This window comes from Schistocerca gregaria, chromosome 2 (assembly GCF_023897955.1).
Source record: "Schistocerca gregaria isolate iqSchGreg1 chromosome 2, iqSchGreg1.2, whole genome shotgun sequence".
In the NCBI taxonomy this organism is placed as follows: Eukaryota; Metazoa; Arthropoda; class Insecta; order Orthoptera; family Acrididae; genus Schistocerca; species Schistocerca gregaria.
This window is the reverse complement of record NC_064921.1, coordinates 1050166955-1050183681: the sequence shown is the minus strand read 5'-3', so window position 1 is coordinate 1050183681 and position 16727 is coordinate 1050166955. Positions and strand designations below refer to the sequence as shown.

The 16727-nt window shown below is 42.6% G+C and overlaps 1 protein-coding gene across 1 annotated transcript in view; it reads right to left on the bottom strand.

Moving 5' to 3' along the window:
• The window catches only part of LOC126336104 (transcriptional regulator ovo), an 820382-nt gene that overhangs the window by 202302 nt on the left and 601353 nt on the right, over positions 1-16727 (bottom strand). The window lies entirely within an intron of this gene.

The window sequence follows — 16727 nt, the reverse complement described above, 5'->3', positions numbered from 1 at the left end:
ACGCAGTGCCGTAGGGGACCGCACCGCCACTTCCCAGCAAATTAGGGACACTGTTGCTCCTGGGGTATCGGCGAGGACCATTCGCAACCGTCTCCATGAAGCTGGGCTACGGTCCCGCACATCGTTAGGCCGTCTTCCGCTCACGCCCCAACATCGTGCAGCCCGCCTCCAGTGGTGTCGCGACAGGCGTGAATGGAGCGACGAATGGAGACGTGTCGTCTTCAGCGATGAGAGTCGCTTCTGCCTTGGTGCCAATGATGGTCGTATGCGTGTTTGGCGCCGTGCAGGTGAGCGCCACAATCAGGACTGCATACGACCGAGGCACACAGGGCCAACACCCGGCATCATGGTGTGGGGAGCGATCTCCTACACTGGCCGTACACCTCTGGTGATCGTCGAGGGGACACTGAATAGTGCACGGTACATCCAAACCGTCATCGAACCTATCGTTCTACCATTCCTAGACCGGCAAGGGAACTTGCTGTTCCAACAGGAAAATGCACGTCCGCATGTATCCCGTGCCACCCAACGTGCTCTAGAAGGTGTAAGTCAACTACCCTGACCAACAAGATCTCCGGATCTGTCCCCAATTGAGCATGTTTGGGACTGGATGAAGCGTCGTCTCACGCGGTCTGCACGTCCAGCACGAACGCTGGTCCAACTGAGGCGCCAGGTGGAAATGACATGGCAAGCCGTTCCACAGGACTACATCCAGCATCTCTACGATCGTCTCCATGGGAGAATTGCAGCCTGCATTGCTGCGAAAGGTGGATATACACTGTATTAGTGCCGACATTGTGCATGCTCTGTTGCCTGTGTCTATGTGCCTGTGGTTCTGTCAGTGTGATCATGTGATGTATCTGACCCCAGGAATGTGTCAATAAAGTTTCCCCGTCCTGGGACAATGAATTCACGGTGTTCTTATTTCAATTTCCAGGAGTGTATTAAAAAGGACACGTTACGTTTATTACCATGGAGTGGATCTTTAAACGTTCCAGTTTTAAAATTCTCAAATTTATCCTTTTCTAATGAACCCATTTGTATGAAAATACTATTAAATTTTAAACGATGTTAAGTTACTACATCATCTATTGAATGTAGCTTTAACTCGAGAATTATACGGGGTTGAAAGATGCTACTCTGTGAAATCGTTTGAAAGTAGGTACAAAGTCCGCAGAACCTTAAGAAACCTAATGGGAAAGTCAAGGCTACTATTATTTACGCCGAAAAACCATGGCGTCAGGAAGCGTTTCAGAGTTACACTGATTGTTGGCCGAAATGTCTTTGATTTAGAAGTATGAGATATCATTGGGTACTTTAATGTGAGTCAACATTAAGGCCAGAGTGTGTCTGCCTACGTACTTGTTTTATACTGCTACAACGAACACTAAAGTGGCCAAGTACAATCAGTGTACCTAAACTGTAATGAAAACCAAGAGTTCTACTCGCCGTCCCGAAACGCACGCTGTCAACAGATGAGGCAGAATGCCGCTTTAGCTGGAGCGTCATATGGCCCACTGCTGATTCAGATTCTTTATTAGTCATTAACCAACAGTCCACGCAAGAGACTTCGCCGATACACTCATTAATTTTACGAAAATACTTTTTTACATTGTTACGCTTCTATGGGACATTTCAAAAAAAATTTCTGATGAGTAAAATGGTTTAGCTAACAAGGAGCCGTATAACTTTATCTTACATCATCTGATTGGCATGCTTGGGGGAGTTTAGAAAATTTGTTATACATTCTGATAACCATGTACAAATGGCTATTATTAATTTCTGCTAATCTGTTTTGTAGCAACAGCAGCTGTCTTTGATATGTGATAACTAAATTAGGTATTTCAACAAGTGTGTAATAAATACAACCAAGAACACATAAAATAATTACTTTCGACGTCTTGTACTTAAGGAACAAGGTTTATAATGTATTATGCTATCTATCCTTACCATTACTCTGACTGCCTTCTTCTGAATCACAAGAATTTCATTTTGTATTTTTCCTACTTCCCGAGTTTTAGTTCATACCTTAAACTAGCCTGAAGTAAGCAAAGTGCTCTGTCCTTACGTATTCCAGCGTGACACATGACATCAGTCCATTCAGGAAATATATTATAATCTAACTATTATGTGCTCACTCTAGAGGTTCCTTGTTAGTTTCTTGTCAAATATGATGCCTAAAAATTTAACATTTTTTTCTGTTCTGCAGTCTTCGAAAGACTGAAACACATATTGGGATCTTCTTACATTTAATAATACACTGTTTACGTTAAACCATTATGCTGCACTTTCATTAGATACATGCCCTTGACAAGGTTTTCAAATGTATGATTTGCAGACAGAAAAATTGTTTCATCCGCGTACATGTAAGTCTTTACATTTGTGCTTTCCAGTGCTCCACTGATCTGTACAAGGAACAAAACAGGTCCTAATTTAGATCCATGTGGCAGTCCACGTTGCGTTCACACCTGACTTTCTGAACTTACCGCTTACTTCTTTTGTTGATGTAGGGTTCGACTGTTTTTCAACTTCTACCAGAAATTCTACAGTACTCAGTTTAGAGAGCACAACAGAGTGGTCCACACTTTCGAAGACTTTACTCAGATCACTGGAAGTTATCTGTTTGTGAGTATGGTCCTCGATTGCTGATAAAATAATTCTCGGTAGATGTTCTACGGTATGCATAGCTGATATTTCCTTCCTGTAACGAAACTGTGAGGTACTTAACATCTTTTTCAGTCCAAGGTAGCAGCCACTGTGCTTCGTCCACCACTACAACAATCCGCGACCCCTGTTAGCAACACACCGATGCCTGGCTCACTCGGGCACAGGCAGTTGTGTCTGAAATGAAGTAACCTCAGTACTCGGTGACATGTAAAGGGCCCAGTGCCTGTACGAGTGCCGTCGTGGTCAAATGCCCCGCTGCCACGCGTCGCGACTGCCAAGCCGACGGGCAGTATAACCTCTGGCGACACCCTGATCGAGCTACTCTATTCGCCGTAGCCACGGGAAGTGTCTCCCTCCAGAGGCTGTGCAGCAGCGCGGCCCCACACTAACGCACTTCAAGTCCGAGCTTCAGACCACCGTCCGACCATTCAGACTTAGGCTTTCTGTCGTTCACGGTGGAGTAACTAAAACTGAACAAGTGAGCCGCAAAACTACAACCAATACGATGCAGATTCATCTGCTGTGTTGTTTTCAGTCCAAAGATTGCTTTGATGCAGCTCTCCACGCTACTCTGTCCTGTGCAAGCTTCTTCATCTCCCAGTACTTACTGCAACCTACTCCTTCTGAATCTGCTTACTGTACTCATCACTTCGTCTTCCTCTACGATTTTTACCCCCCACGCTTCCCTCCAGTGCTAAAGTGGTGATCCCTTGATGCCTTAGAATGTGTCCCTCCAAACGATCCCTTCTTCTAGTCAGATTGTACCACAAATTTATTTTCTCCCCAATTCTGTTCAGCATTTCTTCATTAGTTATATGATTTACTCATCTAATCTTTTGTATTGTTCTGTGGCATCACATTTCAAAAGATCATATTCTCATCTTGTCTAAACTGTTTGTCGTGCATGTTTCACTTCCATACACCGTTACACTCCATAAAAATACTTTCAGAAAGGACTTCCTGACGTTTAAGTCTGTACTTGATGTTAACAAATTTCTTTTCTTCGGGAACGTTTTTCTTATCATTGCCAGTCTACATTTTATATCCTCTATGCTTCGACCATCATCAGATACTTTGCTTCCAAAATAAAAAACTCATCTACTACTTTAAGTATTTCATTTCTTAATATAATTCCCTCAGCATCACCAGACTTAATTCGACTACATTCCATTATCCTCGTTTTGCTTTTGTTGATGTTCATCTTATATCCTCCTTTTAAGAGACTGTCCATTGCGTTCAGCTGCTCTTCCAAGTCCTTTGCTGTCTCTGACAGAATTACAATGTCATCAGGGAACCTCAAACTTTTTATTTGTTCTCCCTGGACTTTAATTCCTACTCCAAACTTTTCTTTCTGATTGCTCAATATACAGGTTGAATGACATTGAGGGTAGGCTACAACCACGTCTCACTCCCTTCTCAACCACTGCTTCCCTTTCATGCCCCTCGACTCTTATAACTGGCATCTGCGTTCTGTTCAAATTATAAATAGCCTTTCGCTCCCTGTATTTTACCGCAGACACCTTTAGAATTTGAATGACAGTATTCCCGTCAACGTTATCAAAAGCTTTCTCCGAGTCTAAAAATTCTATAAACGTTCTTTGATGACGATAGTTGTCTCTTTTTCCTCTTATCTTTTGATTTCTGCTGAGCTAAGTAAAATAAACATGTTGTCTCATCCTGTTCATGTCGTCACTACCGCATCAGGAAAGCCTTTCCCACCATGTCTTGAAATGTGTTGCACCATCGTCTGGGCGTTCTCTAACTCTCCTAAAAGTTTATAACCACTCTACTGAAACACATTGTAGATAGTTCATCCACAAAGTGAATCTAGAATCTCGACGATTTTTGCCTCTTATCGACATCGATCACAGCAAGATACCTGTTCTGGAAATTCCACGACTTTCGAGAACGTTTTAGTTTTAAATTTTAATTTTACATTTTTGTATAATTTCGAATTTTTATCGTATTTTCTGAGAAGATGGTGTCTTAACGGAAGGATAGACAGTCAGACAGACGGAAAACAAATGACAACAATATTTTTTTCCTGTGATATAATTACAAATTAACAATTTTCAGATTTTTTACTTTACTTGCATTGTGGAACCTTGCTGCTTGCCAAATTTCATGATTCTAGATCAACGGGATGTTCTCCGTAGGTTTTTATCCGTAAGTTGGTGAGTATCAGAATTTGTGACACAAATGGCCATATCTTTTGATTGCATTTACTTAGAAGCTTACGTTTTTTACACCGCCAAGAAACCATAGCACATACTACGCGACATAAATTTGAACTAGAGATCCATATCCGTTCCCGAGAAAGAGGGTTCTCAACAGTCGAACAGACATACAGATAGGCTGGTGGACAACGAAGTGCACCCATAAGGGTTCCGTTTTTAGAAAAGCTACACAAATATTCACTACAAAATCGATAAAATAAGGAAGTAAAACAAACATTGGCTACTTTCGTTAAATGTCCAGAAATGTAAAATTGTGCATAAAATACAAAAGTATATTATCATGTTATTACAACATAAGTTACAATAGGAATCAGTCAGCTGATACAGAAACATGTGCTTCACAATACCTGGGGATGTAAGATGGAGTAGTCGCACTGACTTAGTGGTAAGTAAAGCAGGTGCAAGACTTCGATCCACCGTTAGGACACTCGGAAAATGCAGTCAGCCCACAAATGAAATAGCTTAGAAACAATAGTGCGACGCATTCTATAATACAAAAGACAGGACGGCAGGAATTGTGACAGATTTGTGTGATTCACGGGACAGCTAGACGGAAACACTGAAAAAAAGACATCAACGTGAAAGCCTATTTACAAATTTTCTAGGACCAGTATTAAGTACGGAATAAGGGAATTCACTACAGCCTCCTACGTATCGATCCCGTAGGGGGCACAAAGACAAAACCGTACTAATAACAGAGAAGACAGAACGTTTTAAGCAATCATTCTTCCCCGCGATGCATGAGCGAATGAAATGCGCAGAGACTTTAATACATCTTACAATGGGAAGTACTCTTTGCCATGTACCTCACACTGATCTTGAAGAGTACTGATGTAGATGTAGACACTGGGACGATTTCTATGCCGGCCGCTGTGGCCGAATGATTCTAGGCGCTTTAGTCCGGAACCCGACTGCTGCTACGGTCGCAGATTCGAATCCTTCCTCGGGCATGGATGTGTGTGACGTCCTTAGGTTAGTTAGGTTTAAGTAGTTCTAAGTCTAGGGGACTGATCACCTCAGATGTTGAGTCCCATAGTGCTCAGAGCCATTTGAACCATTTTTGAACGATTCCTATGAGGACACAGCAAATTTCCTCCCTTCTTTTTAAGGTTCCATATTTCAGTCGGTGAAAGCGGAACCATTGTAGAATGACATTCTGTTTTGTCTGTTTGTCCGTCTGTCTATTTGTCTGTCACTTCGACTGTTAAGACACCTTTCTTTCATGCATGTGTAGAGGTATCAAGTTGAAATTTCTGTCACATGCTGTCTCTTGGTGATATAATAAATTTAAGTTCCTAAGTAAATGCGGTAAAAACATATGGCCATTTTTCTGATAATCACAAACTCACTCACTCACTGATCAAAACCTATAAGGTACTTTTATGATTCTAGGTAGAATCATAAAATCTGACAAGAAGAAAAGTTTCACAGTACAAATAAAGGAAAAAATCCGGAAATTGTTAGTCTGTGGTTATAGCACATAAAAAAAATATTTTTCTTGCCAATACAACCTTTCATTGCATTCTTGATCCTTCAAAAATGTCATGAACTACTGTGGTGATTTTGATCTGGTTTTCAGTAATACGTAGAGTGGTTTACAAGGAATGTTTGCATATATTATTCACACATATTTTGTGTTAACTGACTGAGCTACGATGTCCCCTGCAACTGTGAAACTGCCATCTAGCGGTGACAGATGTAAGGAGGCCCATTAGCGCACCACGCCGGCACTAGCGTAGCATGTCTTTTACGAACTGCTCATTCTACATTTTCTGCAACACGGATAATATCTGCGATATCATTCCGCCTGCTTAGCTGAGTAGTAACGTGTTTGCCTACTGTGCAGCCGGCCCGGGTTCGATTCCCGGCCGGGTTGGGTATTTTCTCCGCTCGTGGACTGGCTGTTGTGTTCTCATCATCACCGACGCGCAAGTTGCCCACTGTGGCGTCGCCTGGAATAAGACTTGCACCCATCGGCCGAACTTTCGTGGATGGGAGGCCTCCCGGTCAAAAATGCCACACGTTCATTTCATTTCATTTCATTTCGTAATGTTACCAAGCGAAGTAATACCGATAACTGATGCAGGAGTGAGGTTCTGATATCTCAAAAAATATCCGTTGAAGCACTTTACAGAACAGTTCGACATTTATGTAAGAACAGCAGCCCTCTGGAAGGCTGTACCGATTTTTTCTCCGGAGACTTTCGTCAAATCTTAGCAGTAATCTTAAAAGACATGTGAGCAGACGTGATCGCATCTGCAATTACCAGATAGCAGATCTGTTAATAGAACACCAATATTAATAAGATAAATGAAAATTACAATACCGAATGCCGAATTTTATAAAAAATTTGAAGTTAAATATTCTGGAAAGTCCTGCAGTTCCCAAGACTGGCATCTTGCCAGTATCGATATCGGTAACAGGCAAATATGGTCAAGGTTCTCCATTCCTGGAAAGAATGGGCTATCTATACGCCACAAATATTATGGAAATGAAAAGTGTTACTGGTGTACGGTTTTCGCAGTAGTCAGGAGGTCGTATTGTTACCCAATACAAATTGTAATAATGATTAGAAAGTGTATTTTTTCAAAGATACACTTTTTAGATGGAACTATGCCTATTGAAATTAAAAAACTAAAAATAAGTTAAATTAGAATATCAATGGTGTTTGTTGCGGGACTCTTGTGCGAGTCGTTGACGAAATGTCGTGCTTTGTAAAGTTTCCGCACCAACACTTGCAGCATACCGGTGGTAGCAGACACTAAAAAACTGTACAAGAGCTTTCCCTAGTTATGTGAATTCTCAAGCGTAACGAGACAGTTTATCATCACAGGTTGTGTTCAGAATGACCACCGGCAGCGGCAATGTACACTTCCAGTCTGGTATGGAAGACTGCTGCACACTTGCTAGCATTTCAACGGAGCTATCCGAGCAGATTGGAGTAATACGTCGTAGGACACCACTGACTGTAGTTGGTATGTCCTTGTAGACAGTTTCTTTCAGTTTCACCCACACAAATAATCTACAGTCATCAAATGCGTGGGACGGGCCGGCCAATGTACCGGTCCTCTGCATCCAATCCAACTATTCATGAAGACATACTGTAATACTTCTTGCATTATGGGCTGGTGAGCTGTCACGTTTCCACCGCAGGTTCTTCCTAGTCTGCAGAGGACTAATTCTAGCATCCTTGAAAAATGGTATGTTAGGAGGATGCGATACTTCTGCGCGTTCAGTGTTTGGTCTACGGAGGGCGGTCCTATGAGCTGACGGTTCACTGTCCCACAGCATCCTGTCTTCACGCCCGTGTACGAAGTTAACACAAGTCTAGTGGTCGTTTCCATGAAGCTCTTGATGGAGACAGAAGTGATAGGGCTGCAAGCTATGACGGTGGAGAGTGCGCAGGAAACTTACCTGATTCGTGCCACTCACTCGTGCGGTTGCACGAGAGATAACACCCGGATCAACTCCGACAGTAGCAAGAACATTAATTTCTCCCTCTTCTGTCGTCACTTCTTTCCTACTGTTACGTTTTCTGGGTGTTACAGTACCACACTTAGGTAACTGGTTGAAGAGATTGATAAATGATTGCCGAGATGGTTGACGTCTATTGGGATACCTTGCCGAACACTCAGTGCAAGAACGAACTGCAGTTTTACCACACTCTCCATACACCGTGGGCGTGTCGGGTTTTTTTGCACTGACAAATGCAGTCGTCAAGGACCTACTGTTTGGATTGGCACACACTAATCGACTAGTAAGTCGCAGTATACTGAAGGAATACACACGCACACTGTCAACAAACAGAACAACATCTTACCTAGCAACTATGCAGATTGAATGGCACAAACAAGCGTCGGTGTGGAAACTTTTTAAAATACGATATCTCGTAAACGACTCTGAATAGAATCCTCCAACAAACACCACTGACATTCTGATTTACCCTATTTTTAGTTTGTTAATGTCAATAGGCATTGTTCCATTTAAAACTGTGTCTGTTGTTGTTGTTCTGTTCTTCAGCTCTGAGACTGGTTTGATGCAGATCTCCATGCTACTCTATCCTGTGCAAGCTTCTTCATCTCCCAGTACTTACTGCAACCTACATCCTTCTGAATCTGCTTAGTGTATTCACCTCTTGGTCTCCCTCTACGATTTTTACCCTCCACGCTGCCCTCCAATGCTAAATTTGTGATCCCTTGATGCCTCAGAACATGTCCTACCAACCGGTACCTTCTTCTTGTCAAGTAGTGCCACAAACTCCTCTTCTCCCCAATTCTATTCAATAACTCCTCATTATTTATGTCATCTACCCATATAATCTTCAGCACTCTTCTGTAGCACCATATTTCGAAAGCTTCTATTCTCTTCTTCTCCAGAGTATTTATCATCCATGTTTCACTTCCATACGTGGCTAAACTCCATACAAATACTTTCAGAAACGACTTCCTGACAGTTAAATCTGTACTCGATGTTAACAAATTTATCTTCTTCAGAAAAGCTTTCCTTGCCATTGTCAGTCTACGTTTTTTATCCTCTCTACTTCGACCATCATCAGTTATTTTGCTCCCCAAATAGCAAAACTCCTTTGCTACTTTAAGTGTCTTATTTCCTAATCTAATTCCCTCAGCATCACCCGACTTAATTCGACTACATTCCATTATTCTCGTTTTGGGGAGGGTATGTATTCTAAATTGTGTCAGGGGCACGCAAAAAACAGTGTAGTCATTGTCGTAATGAGTAAACTGAGTGATTTATGTGAAGTCCAAATGGACATGATCATTGGCTTTCGGGACAAGCCGGAAGAATTCCATTATCCTCGTTTTGCTTTTGTTGATGTTCATTTTATATCCTCCTTTCAACTGTGTTTGCACTAAAAATACACTTTCTACGTATTGTTACAATATGTTTATTGGGTGGCCACAAGAGCCTCTGAGTACCAATGCATTCTGCGAGGAACGCACATGAATAGCACTTTCAATTTTCGCAAATATTTGTGTTGCACATTTTAGGTAAGTCACCCGCTGCACGTAATTAACTTTGTACGAAATCCTCGGAGCGCGAGTCTTAGTAGCACTTGTTAGGTTTTTTTTTCTCCTATCCCAGCTTGTATCCTCTGATGAGGTCGTGGTCGACGGGACATAGGCCCCAAATCTTTCTTCCTCGTTGGAGCGTTAAAGTTGAAGTACGTGCCGCGCCTCCTTACGAGCAGGAGTACACTGGTTAGCCACGAGCGGCCGCTACGAGCGTGGCGGATGTGTCGCGGCGCGGAGGCGGTGTACGGAGATTTACGCCGCCTCCACGTGTGATATAGCGGCGGGGCGCCCGGGCTTCCCGCATTGCCCGCTGCCAACAGCGCGCTACCGGATACGGCCGGCGAGCCAGCCACGTGCCGTGGCTCGGCGTAGGGCGATTCCGGCTGCTGGCGGGAAACCCATTACATGGCCCCTACCCCGCTAATCGGACCATTCTGCCTGGCGTTACGCTTTGTCTATTCCGTGTCAAGAGCTCCGAGCGCGGCGGAAAGCTCGAATTACACGACTGTCTATCGAGTACACAACCGACTGGACCCTGTAACTGCCAGCGGTTACTTGTTCCGTAACCTGCTCAGTAAGTATACAGTCATAAAAGAGCCGCCAGTCGCGGTGGCCGAGAGGTTGTAGGCGCTTCAGTCCGGACCCGCGCTACCGCTACGGTAGCAGGTTCGAATCCTGCCTCGGGCATGGATGTGTGTGACGTCCTTAGTTAGGTTTAAGTAGTTCTACGTTCTAGGCGACTGATAACATCTGAGGTCATCAGTCCCATAGTGCTCAGAGCCATCTGAACCATTTGAACAAAAGGGCCTTTTTATTTAAGCTCTTGCACCGGCTTACGTGTTCTCCTGGTAGCTACAGTTCTCAAGGCCGTATCTGCATACTGTCCACGGTGGAAGTCTGAAGTGTACCTGTTGTGTACATAGTTCCGCGTAGTCAGGGCGTACACAACTTTCCCACTAGAGCGCGCCCCGCTAAGCACAACAGCGCAGGCGCAGCGCTCGTCCATCTCCACACTACAGGATGGCGCTGCCTTAGAGACGGACCAAATTCTGATCCTGTCGATCCAAGTATTAATATGTGACGCAGCCAATGAGATTGCTGCTAACGTACAACCTTTTCTCCTCGCGCAGTGATACATGAACGTGCGACGTATTAAAACGAGTGTACAGACCTCAGATCAGTCAGTCCGCATTTGTCTGTACCAATCTATAGTCAAGTTTCAGTCTGCGCCTAATAAGATTATCATATTCCTGTACATAGCCACGACGATAAATGAATAGACACTTTGTCGCGTATCAGAGATATATGTGAGAATAAGATTAACGTACCAAGACCAAAGGAACTTCAGATTGTCAATTGTAGACAGCATCCAGAATCAAGTTACGTAATGTCTAAGCTTTTTATTGTTTTAATAAATGTGTGTGAAAATTAATCAAGTTCTGTTTAAAGTTGGTCATAGTCAATCTGCTACTCTAAGCGTGCAAGTGGCATTTCTATCGTCTGACCTAACGGCAAAAGATAAACACGCCACGATACGACCACGAGACATATTTCTGACACTCGCCTACTTCGTTAGAGCGACAAGTCAAATAATCTGATGGTGTGTGTACCGAAGGTCTTACAGTACGCACACCACAGTACCGAAGATACTGCACCCAGGCATGTACTGGTTACACTTCAAGCGTTTCAGTCATCAAGTTTGTGAAAGCTATGAGGTAGAGGACCTGCAAACCTAGCGAACGTTCCACACGTAACGTACTAGCTTATGTTCTGCTTTCAGTCCAAAGACTAGTTAAACGGAGCTCTGCATGCTAGTCCACACACACACACACACACACACACACACACACACACACACACAGGTACCTTCCATTACAACATTACGATTGATGCCTCAGGCTATGTCCTATCCGACGATCGTTTCTTTAAGTCAAGTTGCGCTATTATGTTATATCACCCAGATTCTATTCAGTGCCTCTTCATCAGTTATCCGATTTGCCCGTCTAACCTTTAAAATTCTTCAGCAGCTTTACATTTCAATTCCTTTTACCTTCTTGTTTTCTAAACTATTTATTGTTCACATTTCACTTCCGTATATTGCTGCATTCCGGACAAAAAGTTTCTCTTTCGCTTAAAGTTATATTACATGTTAACAAATTTCTGTTTTTCGGAAAATCTTTCTTTGTTATTATCAGTTTGCAATTTATTTCCTCTTTACTTTGGTCATAGAAATTTTGCTACCCAAATTATAAAACTCATCTACTACTTTTAACGTCTCATTTCCTAATCTAACTCCCTCAAAATCAACTGATGTCCATTATTTTACTTTTCTTGATTTTCATCTTACAATTTCTTTTAAAGACGCTATTCCGTTCTTCGACTCTTCCAAGTCATTTACTGTCAGTGACAGAACTATAATGTCATCGGCAAACCTCAAAGTTTTTATCTAACGTACCATTTCCTAATCTAATTCCCTCAGTATCATCTGATGACCCTCCTTTTACTTTTCTGGATTTCCGTCTTACTATCTCTTTTCAAGACCCTATTCCGTTCAACTCCTCTTCCAAATCTTTGCATTCTATGAGAGAGTTACAAAGTCTTTGGCAAACTTCTAAGTTTTTATTTTTTCTCTCTGAACTTTAATTTCGTTTCCAAATTTCTCGTTGTTTTCCTTTGCTGTTCGCTCAACATACAGATTGAATACCTTCAGAAACACGCCACAGTGCTGTCCCTCACCCTTCTCAGTGACTATCTACTGATTGTGTACAGCTATTAACTGTCTACAGCACTCAGAATAATTAGTCGATATCTATTATGTATAATTGGGTAATAATAGATTTTTTTATGACGCTGCTCGTACATAGTGTAAGGACTGTTGGTTATTTGTAAAAGATTTCGTAAGACGAGTTACATTGGAGTTCAAGGTGAATAAAATTCCCAAAGAAGCAATCGTCACTTATTGCCAGTCTTCACACAAATAAATCCTTACGACCACGACAATATATTTGTACAAATTCGGTCAAAGTCAAAGATGTAGGCATAAACACGAAAGAGTATAAAACAATGTATAGTTGACCTTTTTTTCCAAATCCCTATACCGAGTGAAATCAAATAGGCCTGCCTTCTGCCCGCCACTGGAAACAAAAACCTATCAAGATCTGTGTTTGAGCATTTGCGAGACACAAAAAACTCTTGTTTCATTATATATTACTTGAAATAAACGCACAATTATTTTCAGATCGGTCTAACTCCCATGTTATTCTATTGACTACAGTAAGAGAGGAGAAAGGTAATAGAATAATGATAACCGTAATTTTTATACGAAAAGTCATAAAATCAATCGGATAACACTGTTCTTACATCGGGCAAAGAATGTCGTAGCAGGACTTGGAGAGGTTGGAGCTTAAAGTCGCCCGAGTAAACATCCACATCCACGGACGTTTACGCTAGTACGTAAAGCTGGAATTTTGTGATTTTTACTTTCGTCAAGTAGCTCTTTTAATAATGATGAAGCTAGCTCACGAGGTGAGACGTTATAATATACTGTATCTCTGTCACTTTTATATGAATGGGTGCTTTCTGTTCATTCGGACATGTGAGAAAGAACAGACACCGCTCATACATATAACTGGCACGCCTAGATAGCCAACGGATCCACCTTCTTCAGTGCGGATGCACAAATATGTCCGACCTCCTCTGGGACCTCAGACTAGCCAAGAACATGGAGGAGACAGAGATAGTACACGGGTGACGCTCGATGGTAGTGTGAATCTGCCGAGGTGGTCCACGAAGTTGTGACAGCGTTGCCGTGGCTAACGCACCTGCCTAGTAAGCAGAATATGCCCGGTCCGAATCACGGTCCGCTACACATTTTCACTCGTCGCCGCTGATTTCGCGTAACATCCCGTTGCAGCTGACAGCGGCGATCCACCCCCTTCCCTTTCTTTCCTTCCCCTTCCCACCTTCATTTTACATATAACCTGTCGGTTTTCTTTCGCAGGGACAGAGTTGTATCTTATTTCCGACAATCAATCGATATGATTAGATTCTTCATCATCTGTTAATTTGCTGACAGATTAAGCTAACTGACGACGATAAACGTAGAAATAAAAAAAAATCTTGTGTCTTGTTGCTCAGTTATTCATTGCAATTGTCGGAGGCTCTAGCTGTCGCGACTTCCTGTATCTCTTAACAATTACGCCAGAAATGCCTGAGTGTGCTCGTTCCTCTCTTAAAATACGTTTACCTTCGGGAGACACTAGATGCGGTTCAAATGGCTCTAATCACTATGGGACTTAACATCTGAGGTCATCAGTCCACTAGACTTAGAACTACTTAAACGTAATTAATCTAAGGACATCACACACATCCATGCCCGAGGCAGGATTCGAACCTGCGACCGTAGCAGCAGCGCGGTTCCGGACTGAAGCGCCTAGAACCGCTCGGCCACAGCGTTCGGCACACTAGATGCGGATTTGAGTGCTTTTGAAACAATGAGTGATTTCACATTGAAATAACTTCCGTTGTATCTCAAATATCCGCCTTGCTAAGTTGACAGCTCTTTAGCATTGTAAACAAATTTTCCTGATACATAGAGCGCGATAAACATTTTACGTCTAATCGAGCTTAATAATTTCTCGTGGAAGGATTACGGAGACGTGGAAATTGTTTCAAGGTTAATCAGACACAAAGAAGGCTTACGGAGAATGGCCGTGAAGTCCTGTTAGTGTTCTAAAGACCGGTAACTTTGTCAGTTTATACCTGATACTCATCGGTGTGAAATTCGCTGTAGGCGAGGGAATTTTTTTACAGCGGCGAAGGGAATGGCGATTTCCTTAACGGAACTAATTTCGGCTTTGGCAGATCTGAACACCTTTCGCGGGCAGTTAGCTGATTCAGTTCTACCTGCACCACTCATATTTTTCAAGATTCCTCGGGACTTGTTCCGCACGCGTTGCAGAACTAGCTCTACCTGGAGAAAGAAGTTAATGGATAAACACAAATTCTGTCACATTTGCATAACGTCAGAATGTATCGATGATTAACTGGTAAAATAAAAATACGTAAGGAGACAATTACTCGTCAAATCATGCGTATGGGAGATAATGTACTTACATGTTTTTTTTTTTTTTTTTTTTTTTTTTTTTTGCACTGAGAGTGATACTACGCTGTTATTGTTGTTAATTATTTCCCCTCTTCATAAAGCAATTGGGATTTCAGGGCTGATACGAGGTGGGGGAGGGGAAGGTGGGGGGGGGGGGGGGGGGCGCCACACTCCGTTGGGTGGCTTGCGGAGTATAGATGTAGATGTAGATGTAGACAGTCCACAAGCGGCGCGGCTGGTAGGATGGTCAACTCAACTGCTGGAAAATGGGCACTAGGAAGATGCATATGGGAGAGTTATGTATGTAGTGACTCAGGATATCAGTGGGTATCGTCCACTTTCGTTGAAAATGAAAAAGGTACAAGGCCCCTGGAATAATACGTGCTCCGTGGTGTTTTGAGTATGTACAGAGAGCATCTTGGGACTGTAGGAGGTACAGTCAGCGTAAGTAACGGTGTGTGTACATCTCTCTGGAATATAGAGAGATCCTCAAAATTTAGAACGATCGTATATCATGTAACGACAGTGTTGGCTGAACTCCGCCGGATGACGGGTTTACAGGTGTAAAAGGTAGATATAGGTTGATACAAGGGCAAGTGTGTTATGGTACTCCACTAATATCACATTTCGACGTAAAAAAACTATGAGATAATCAAAAAGGAAGGAAAGAAGATCAAGTCGCAACATTCTCTCGACGACGAGGTCTTCAGAGAAAATACGCAAGGTTGGATATATAGTGGCATCTACAGGGTAAATGGCTACCAGGGCAAATTTTGCGCCTTCAGAATCATTCCCCCCTTCGTCGACATCTCCCCAATTTATGTTTATTTCTGCTTATTTATTCGGTTACTGGCACCCTCACGACTTTACAATGAACTCATAACTCTTTATGTATGATGCGGTTCAAAACGTGATACACAAGTCCAAAGCTATTTCTCTTGCAACAATAACACGATTCTTTTTGTATTGTTTAATTATTGATCAGTGCAAACCCGTGACAAACGCAACAACAAACGCAAATACAGAAACGCTTTTCATTTCCGTTTCGTTGGTTTACTTGATGTACGGAACGTCTCCACCTAGTTAACGGGAAACAAGCGTCTCCGTTCCAGGAAGGGATGAGTGTTACGGAACTTTTGCTGAAAACACTCCAGTCCCAATCGCCTAAGGATTTCCTGTAATGCATCTCAATCCCCTTTCCGTTTTGGGACCATTCAGTCCATTCCTTTTTTTCTTACTTCTCTTCTTTTTCTTCTTCTTCCTCTTCTACTTCCTCCTCCCTTTCCTCTTTTCTTTGACCACTGGTCGTTTTTCTCGCCCGTCAGAGTCCTACTCCTGCACGGAAACGACGTCCAGAGTGCGCACACATCCCCGCTGCCATACCCTAATTACGCCACTGCTAGGACGGACTAGAAAATGGCGTGGTCTTGTGGCAAAAATGTAGATTTGGTTTTATCACTTATTTGTTATCTTTACTTGACCACACAGATAGGAGGTTCGACGACTTTTAAAGACGGAGCCAGAATTTGATTGATTGTCTGGTGGGATCAGGAAAGAAATATTATCGGGAAACCAAACCAAGCTGATATGAGGAGACAATTTGGATGTCTCTGCAGTCAGTCAGGCTTTCGAAAGCACCATAGTACAGCAACTGCATTAATCAAAGTAACTGATGACATTAAACAT